Genomic DNA, 9,012 nt, shown 5'->3' on the forward strand with positions numbered 1-9,012 from the left:
TCCCCACTGACAGCTATGCTGTCTGCCTTTAACCTTCATTTAGTAGGAAGCCTAAATCCCTCAACCATTAACAGTGAGATGGTTTAGAGTCCTTACCACATCGATCATCCTCTGCATTAGTGGTTCTCATATACACGGGGATAGCCGATACTTGGAAAGGCGGGATTGGGTTTGCCTGAGAGGACAGTAGGGCTTTTTCTCACATTGTTCCCCTTACCTCAAGATTCAAAAACGCTTCCTAAGGTGGAAAGGCTTTTCTCCATTATTGGAATGGTTGGAATGAGTCCCCAAAAATGATGATTTGTGTGAAAAGCCTACTACATGTCAGCTAAAATTTGTTAACATACTTTTTTAATATGATGTCCAAATTTTAATACAGAACTCCAGATGTATCTTGATAATTACAAAATATAATAAAACTATTATCTCCGATATTATTCAGATCCTACACACAGTGATATGGCTATCACTTGAGCTTTCTCAGGCCCTAAAGCCTATAAATATACATGGCTTATGTTAATATTAAAAACACAAATTGTATTGACTTTCATCTGCACTGTCTCACTCAGCAACTTAGTGCCTCCTGCTATTTCACCTATAGACATACACCAGGTATATCTTAGAACTTCACCAAGAAGTTAAAGCAACCAAAAAACAAAACTGCACCACAGTCAGTCAGATGTAGTGCATTTTATCATTTAATTCCCACAGCAACTCTGTTATGTGAGTTACTTTACAAAGCAAAAAACAACATCAGAGAGGCTAAGTAATCTGCTAAGCTTCCATGTCTCTCCAAAGGCAAATTACGGCATAATTGCCTAAACACAAGATGTTGTGCAATGGGATAACAGATGATACAATCATTAGCATAATGGCTTTTAATTATTTTGTCTCAAATTTTTAGCAACCTAGATCCTAGGTGATTATTCTAAATTATTGCTGGTTTCATTGGCTGTGTTTTCACAGGGCAGCAGACTCCCACAACTCGCTCTGGGTGATGATCAAGATCAAGGCTGTAGTCGGGGTCCACATACTGTTTCTCAACGTGAAGGGCACTCACTAGGCATACTAAAGCTATGTATTCAAGACAAGTGGAAGTGAAAGGTCATAAACATGGTGACTGCTTTGAGTACTTGAGTATCTAAGGCCCTCCACTTCCCTCAGAACTGTCTCAAATGCATTCTCAAACCACATTACCCAAATCCCACATCAATCTCTCTGTCTCTAACTGGCCAGGTCAGAGACCTGGGCTTTGGGCTCCTATAATTTATACACCAGAGATGTTGTTCTGCAGCAGGTGGAATGTGACTGCCAGATGTTTCATGCCTGAGCTTTTGTAATACGTGAGCAGGTCCAACTAATACTAAGTGCAGGGAAAATGTTTCAGTGTTTAAATCAGAATATGCTCCTTATGATTACTTTTGAAATCTATCATGCCTAAGCAGTTTATGACTGAGAACTCTGGAAAGTCAGGAAAAAACATCCTGGTTTGGGGAATTTGAAGCCATATGAGGAACATGGTGCAGTTAATGACTTCCCCACAGCTATGATATCAAGCTGGTTGGGAGCCACCCCAGGAACATCCTGAAACATTCTTTTCCTTGGGCTTTGATCTAAAAGTATCTCTTTGATGAAAGTTGCTCCTTCATGTAAAAACAGATAGCTCCATAAAGGAGGCAAGCAAAATCTTCTGAACTGACTTCTCTTTTTGGATCAGATTTATGGATATAAACAACATTTTTTACAAATTTTCCAATCAACATTACCATTCTTAATGCTTTATGCAATTTTTAAAAATCTTATCAGGATAAATTTTTTAATAGCTCTGAATTGTGTTGTACTCTCCCATCATTAAAAATAAATAAATAGCAGAACAAAACACCACCATCAAAGCAGTAAGTTACCTCAGGGCATAGAGCAAATGAGAAAATGATACACAAAACACAACCTCCTAGAAACTGACGTAGTAGAAAAAGCACTGAATTAAAAATCAAATCCATAGCTGATCAATCTTGTAAAGATCATATGAAAATTGGCATATAAAAGAAAATGCTATTTGAAATATTGTCATTAAATTTAAGCCCCTCATTTAGAAACAGGCTTATGTATGGACTCATGTATTTATTCAATCAACAAATATCTGTAGACTACCCAACACATACCACTGAGATAAATGTTAGGTATTTATTCTGACTTAGGTTACTGGAACAGTTTTTCCAATCTAATCTATGATTTTTATAGAGAAGAAAATAATTTTCTGTTGCATGATTTAAAATTTAAAATTCTCAGCAACACGCTGTAGTAACAAGTCATCTAAAGCATCTCTATTCACTTTTGGATTTCATGTCACCACCGCAATCCAATTATATGTTACTTGTCATAAAAACTTGGGGTCTCTTCACATGAAGGTATTTGTATTCATGGAAAAATTGAGATACAAGGCCTATTTTTTTATTGTTTTAATCTGTGTGGGTACCTGTGTTCCTGATTTCTGATCAAGTTGAGGAGACAGAATGAACTGAGAGAAGAACATTAAGCATTTGAGAGATCAATCCTTTGTGTGAGTAGGCCCCATGGAGAAATCTAACATGTTCTTTTGAAAAGTTTGAGGGTGGGAGGAGGGAGAGTAGCAGAGAAAAATAACTATTGGTACTAGGCTTAGTGCCTGGGTGACGAAATAATCTGTACGACAAAACCCCTGTGACATGAGCTTACCTATATAATAAACCTGCACAAGTACCCCTGAACCTAAAATAAAACTTAAAAAGAAAAGAAGAAGAAAAGTTTGGTTTTGGAAAGACTGTGGAGGAGCAGTAAAGAATAAAGGCACAGTTGAGTGGATGTGCCTCTGTGGGAAAATGGCAGTGCTGACATTGTTTCTCTCAGTGGGTTCCTGGGTTAATTCCCAGCTACAATCCCTGGTAGTGTCGATGATGAGGTGGGCATTTCTCTCCACATCCATCTTGCAGAAGGCGAAAGACAGCCACTCTCAAGGCTACAGTGGGAAGGAGGGCTTGTTGTTAGTTACTTAAGGCTGGGAAGAAAATTAGTATTCTTTTGGCAAAGCAAGAATGAAAATAGCTGTGATGCACCTTTTTAAGTGGGGAACATTCAAGGATTTCCTACCAAAAAAAAAAAAAAAGCAAAAGATTCCTACTATCTCCTCAGTTCTCTACAATTGTGTTGAAGGTATTTACCAATGCAATTGGCTAACATGAAGCAGTTGTAGGCATAAGAATTAGAAAGGAAGCAATATAACTAACCGAATTTGCAAAAAGTATGATTACTAAATACCTGGAAAACCTCAAAGCATTTATGAAAAACACTACAGGAATAACAGAATTCAGTAGACAAATAAATTATTTATCCCTATACATACATATGATAACCTAACAAAGATAAAATGGAGGCAAAGACTCCATTTACAAGTAGTAAAAATAACAGTAGTAATAACAGAAGACTTAGGCGTAATTTAACAGTACATACCTAACACCTATTTAAAGACAATTATAAAACACTCCTGAAAGACACAAAAACAAACCTGAGCAACTAGAATTACACACACCCTGTTTGTGATAGGAAAGCTTAATACTCACTATGTCAATTCTCCCTAAATTAATTTATAAATGAAATGTGTTCACTGCAAAAATATCCTCATGCTTTTTTCCAGAGTAGGATAAGTTGATTATGATAAGCAAGAAGAGCCAAAAAAAAAAAAAAAAAATCCTAAAAAGCAGAAAAATGGAAACAGGCAAGAAATATAAAAATATATTATGGAAATTACTTTAGAGCATAAGGTAAAAGTATTATCTAATATTTAAACATATTATAATATCATTAATATAGTTCTAAATTATTAGAGAGTGAACAGATAGACTAACAGTAAACTTAAAAACAGATTCAATGGCACCTTGTCTCAATGGAGACAAGATGGACTTTTTAGGAAGTGCTGGAACAAGTAAGTAGATGATTACATCTCTAAAAGAACAAAATTGAATCCATTGTACTATACACCAGAATAAATAAAAACATTCCAGAGACTTAAATGTTAAAAATAAACCATGTAAGTTTTAAATTCTGTTTATGTGATGTATCACATTTATTGACTTGCATATGTTAAACCATCCCTGTATTCCTGGTATAAAACCACTTGATCACGATGTATTAGCTTTTTGATATGCTGTTGTATTCATTAGCTAGTGCTTTGTTGTAGATTTTTCCATCTATGTTCATCAGGGATACTGGTCGGTAGTTTTCTTTTTTAGTTATGTCCTTTCCTGCTTTTGGTATTAGGGTGATACTGGCTTCATAGAATGATTTAAGGAGGATGTCTCTTTCTTTTGATATAGATTGAGTAAGATTGCTATCGATTCTTTTTTGAATATCTGATAGAACTTGGCTGTGAATCCATCTGGTCCTGGACTTTTTTGTTTGTTTGTTTGAAAGTTTTTAAATTACTGATTCAGTAAAAGACTTAAATCTAAGACCCGAAACCATAAAAATTCTAGAAGATAACCTCAGAAAAATTTTTCTATATATTAGCTTAGGCAAAGAATTTATGACTAAGAACCCAAAAGCAAATCCAAAGAATTTGTGACTAAGAACCCAAAAGCAAATCCAACAAAGCCAAAAATAAATAAATGGGAAGTAATTAAAGTAAAAAGTTTCTGCACAGCAAAAGAAATAATCAGCAGAGTAAACTGATAACCAAGAGTGGGAGAAAATTCCCAAGTTATGCATCCAACAAAGGACTAATATCCAGAATCTACGAGAATTCAAACAAATCAGCAAAAAACGAACAAACAAACAAAACAAAGAATCCCATCAGAAAGTGGGCAAAGAAGCTGGGCACAGTGGCTCACACCTGTAATCTCAGCACTTTGGGAGTCTGAGGCAGGTGGATCACTTGAGGTCAGGTGTTACATTCCAGCCTGGACAACATGGTGAAACCCCATCTCTACTAAAAATACAAAAAAATAAAAAAATTAACTGGGCATGGTATCACCTGCCTGTAATCCCAGCTCCTTAGAGGCTGAGGCACAAGAATCACTTAAGCCTGGATGGTGGAAGTTGCAGTGAGCCAAGATCGTGCCACTGCACTCCAGCCTGGGCAACAGAATGAGATTTCCATCTAAAAAAAAAAAAATGAGCAAAGGACATGAATAGACAATCCTCAAAAGAATATACACAAAAACAGCTCATGAACATGAAAAAAAATGCTCAACATCACTAATTATCAGGAAAATGCAAATTCAAACCACAAGAAGATACTACCTCACTCCTACAAGAATGGCCATAATTTTAAAATTGAGTTCCTGGCTGATGGGAGGCAGGACAAGATTGCAGCTCCAGACAGATCAGCAGGTGGGGTCTCGCATTGCAACTTTTATCTCCAGATGATTGATTGCAAGAACAAACCAGCAATCTTGAGAGGACCCACAGAACCTCTCAAGGAAGCGGACTGCTCCTGCAGGACCCAGGATACACCCCCCCAAACCGTCAGTACCCCAACTACAGAGGTGGGAAAGGGAGACCCTCCTCTCCCAAACACACGCTTCCACTAGAGAAGATGAAGGTCAGTTTGCCAGAGAAGTTTCTGACTTTACCTGGAGCTGAGTCAATTTGCAGAGCCAAGTGAAATACTTGGGTAGAAAAAGCAAATACTTGGGTATAGAAAGCAGCAGAAACACTTGGGAGCTTACTGGGTCTTCAGCAGGCCATTCCTGCCTGGCTCCACAGGTATTCAACGGGAGAGGAGCAGGGAGTTAAACTACACAGGGAGCAGGAAATCTCTATCTGAACTTTGTAATAATTTGAATGGGGTAAGAATCCTCCTGGCCATAACTCAGGAGAGGGTGCAAATCCAAATCCGGTGTGCAGACTCCGCAGCAGTGGAAGAATCAAGTCCTTTTCTTTCACAGCTGGAAGGCAGGTAGCCTGGGGCAGGTTTTCAAGCCGGTATAGCTCTCCCCTGGAAATGGACTGGATGCTGTTGTAGGGGCATAGTGGGAGTGAGATGTGCGCTTCAGTTTGCTTGGGAGCTGGGTGAGGCCTGTGACTGTGTGTGTGTGTGTGTGTGTGTGTATACACTATATATATGTATACACACTATATACATATAGATATGTATTGTGGAATACTACTTAGCCATAAAAAGGAATGAATTAACAGTACTTACAGTGACCTGGATAAGATTGGAGACTATTATTCTAAATGAAGTAATTCAGGAATGGAAAACCAAACATCGTATGTTCTCACTGATATGTGAGAGCTAAGCTATGAGGAAGCAAAGGCTAAGAATGATACAATGGACTTTGGGGACTTGGGGGGAAGAGTGGGAGAGGGAAAGGATTAAAGACTACAAATATGGTGTAGTGTATACTGCTTGGGTGATGGGTGCACCAAAATCTCACAAATCACCATTAAAGAACTTATGTAACTAGATACCACCTGTACACCAATAACTTATTTTTTAAAAAAATTTTAATTCAAAAATAAAGATTTATTGATTTAAAAAAATTTTCATTGTTGGCTTTTATTTAATATCTTTATTGATGATCTGAGGAAAGGGTAATCAGTTTGTCAAATTTTTATGTTATTCAATTAGTAACTGTTCTAAAAAAAGGTGAAGGATAATAAAATGATACTAGTAGATTAGAGAAGTCAAATATTCTACCAGGAAAGGTAAAAAATAGACACATTTACTATCTAAAGAATCATTCTCTTATGAACAAAAATTCAAAAAAAGAATACCAAAGTATTTTAAATTAACTTGATTTAAAGCAAAAGATGGAGAAAGTCCTAGCTAGAGCAATAGGACCAGAGAAAGAAAGAAAGAAAAGGCATTCACATTGGAAAGGAAGAAGTCAAATTATCCTTGTTTTCAAATGATATGATCTTATATCTGACAAAAGCTAAAGGCTCCACCAAAAGAACTATTAAACCCAATGAACAAATTCAGTAAAGTTGCAAGATAAAAAATCAACATACAAAAATCAGTAGCATTTCTATATGCCAACACCAAGCAATCTGAAAAAAGAATCAAGAAAGTAATCCCATTTACAATAGCTACATATAAAATTAAATACTTATGAATAAACTTAACCAAAGAAGTAAAATATCTCCACAATCAAAACTATATAACATGCAGAAAGAAATTGAAGAGGACACCAAAGAAAATTCTATATTCATGGATTGAAATAATTACTATTATTAAAATGTCCATACTACCCAAAGCAATTGTGAACCCAGAAACTCTGAGACAGGTCTCCGTTAATTTAAAAAATTTATTTTTGCCAAGGTTGAGGACTTACCCATGACACAGCCTCATGTAGTCCTGACAACATGTGCCCAAGGCAGTTAGGCACAGCTTGGTTTTATACACTTTAGGGATACATGAGACATCAATCAATATATATATAATAAGAACATTGGTTCAGTCCTATTTAAGGTGAAGGCAGGAAGACCTGATGTGGGGAGAGAGCTTCCAGGTCACAGACAGGTGAGAGACAAATGGTTACATTCTTTTGAGTTTCTGATTAAATTTTCCAAAGGAGGCAATCAGATATGCATCTATTTCAGTGAGCAGAAGGATACTTTGAACAGAATGAGAGGCAGGTTTGCCTAGAAGTTTCCAGCTTGAGTTTTTTAAAATAATTTTTGGGCCCAAAGGTATCTTCCTTTCACACAATCTACAGATTCAATGCAATCTTTACCAAAATACCAATGACATTCCTCACAGAAATTTTTTTAAAAAATGCTAAAATTTATATAGAACCACAAAAGACCCAGAATAACAAAAGCTATCTTGAGCAAAAGGAACAAAGTTGGAGGAATCACATTACCTGATTTCAAATTATACTACTGAGTTATAGCAACCAAAACACCATGGTACTGTCATAAGAACAGACACATAGACCAATGGAACATAATAGAGATCCCAGAAATAAATCTATACAACTAGAGTGAACTCATCTACAAAGGTGCCAAGAACACACACTGGGGAAAGGAGAGTCTGTTCAATAAACAATTCTGGGAAAACTGGATATCCATATGCAGAAGAATGAAACTAGGCCTCTAGCTTTCATCATATACAAAAAAATCAAATCAAAATGGATCAAAGGCTTAAATCTAAGACCCCCCAAACTATGAAAGTACTACAAGAAAACATTGGGGAAATTGTCCAGGGCATTGGACTGGGCAAAGACTTGAGTAATATTCCACAAGCACAGGCAACCAAAGGAAAAATGGACAATTGGGATCACATCAAGTTAGAAAGCTTCTGCACGGCAAAGGAAACGATCCACAAAGTGAAAAGAAAACCTACAGAATGGGAGAAAACATTTTCAAAGTATCCATCAGACAAGGGATTAATTATCAGAATATACAAGAAGCTCAAAGCAATTGAAAAGGAAAAAATCTGATAATCTGATCAAACAATGGGCAAAAGATCTGAATAGACATGTTTCAGAAAAATACAAACAAATGGCAAACAGGCATATGAATATGTGCTCAACATAACTGATCATCAGAAAAATGCAAGTTAAAGCTATGGTGAGGTACCATCTCACCCCAGTTAAAATTGCTTGTATCCTAAAAACAGGTAATAACAAATGCTGGTGAGGATGTGGAGAAAAAAGAACCCTTGTACATTGTTCATAGGAATTTAAATTAATACAACCACTGTGCAGAACGGGTTGCAGCTTTCTCAAAAAAATAAAAATAAAACAAACGTATGATCTGTCAATCCCACTACTAGATATATATCTAAAAGAAAGGAAATTAGTATATCAAAGAGAGATCTGCATTTCATGTTTATTGCAGTGCTATTCACAATAGCCAAGATTTGGAAGCAACTTAAGTGCCTATCAACAGATAAACGGATAAAGAAAATGTGATACATATGCAAAATGGAGTCCTATTCAGCCATAAAAAACAAAGGGATCCTGTCATTTGCAGTAACAGGAATGTAACAGAAAGTCAATATGTTAAGAGAAATAAGTCAGCCATATA

Source organism: Cebus imitator, unplaced genomic scaffold (genome assembly GCF_001604975.1).
Source record: "Cebus imitator isolate Cc_AM_T3 unplaced genomic scaffold, Cebus_imitator-1.0 Scaffold821, whole genome shotgun sequence".
Taxonomy (NCBI): domain Eukaryota; kingdom Metazoa; phylum Chordata; class Mammalia; order Primates; family Cebidae; genus Cebus; species Cebus imitator.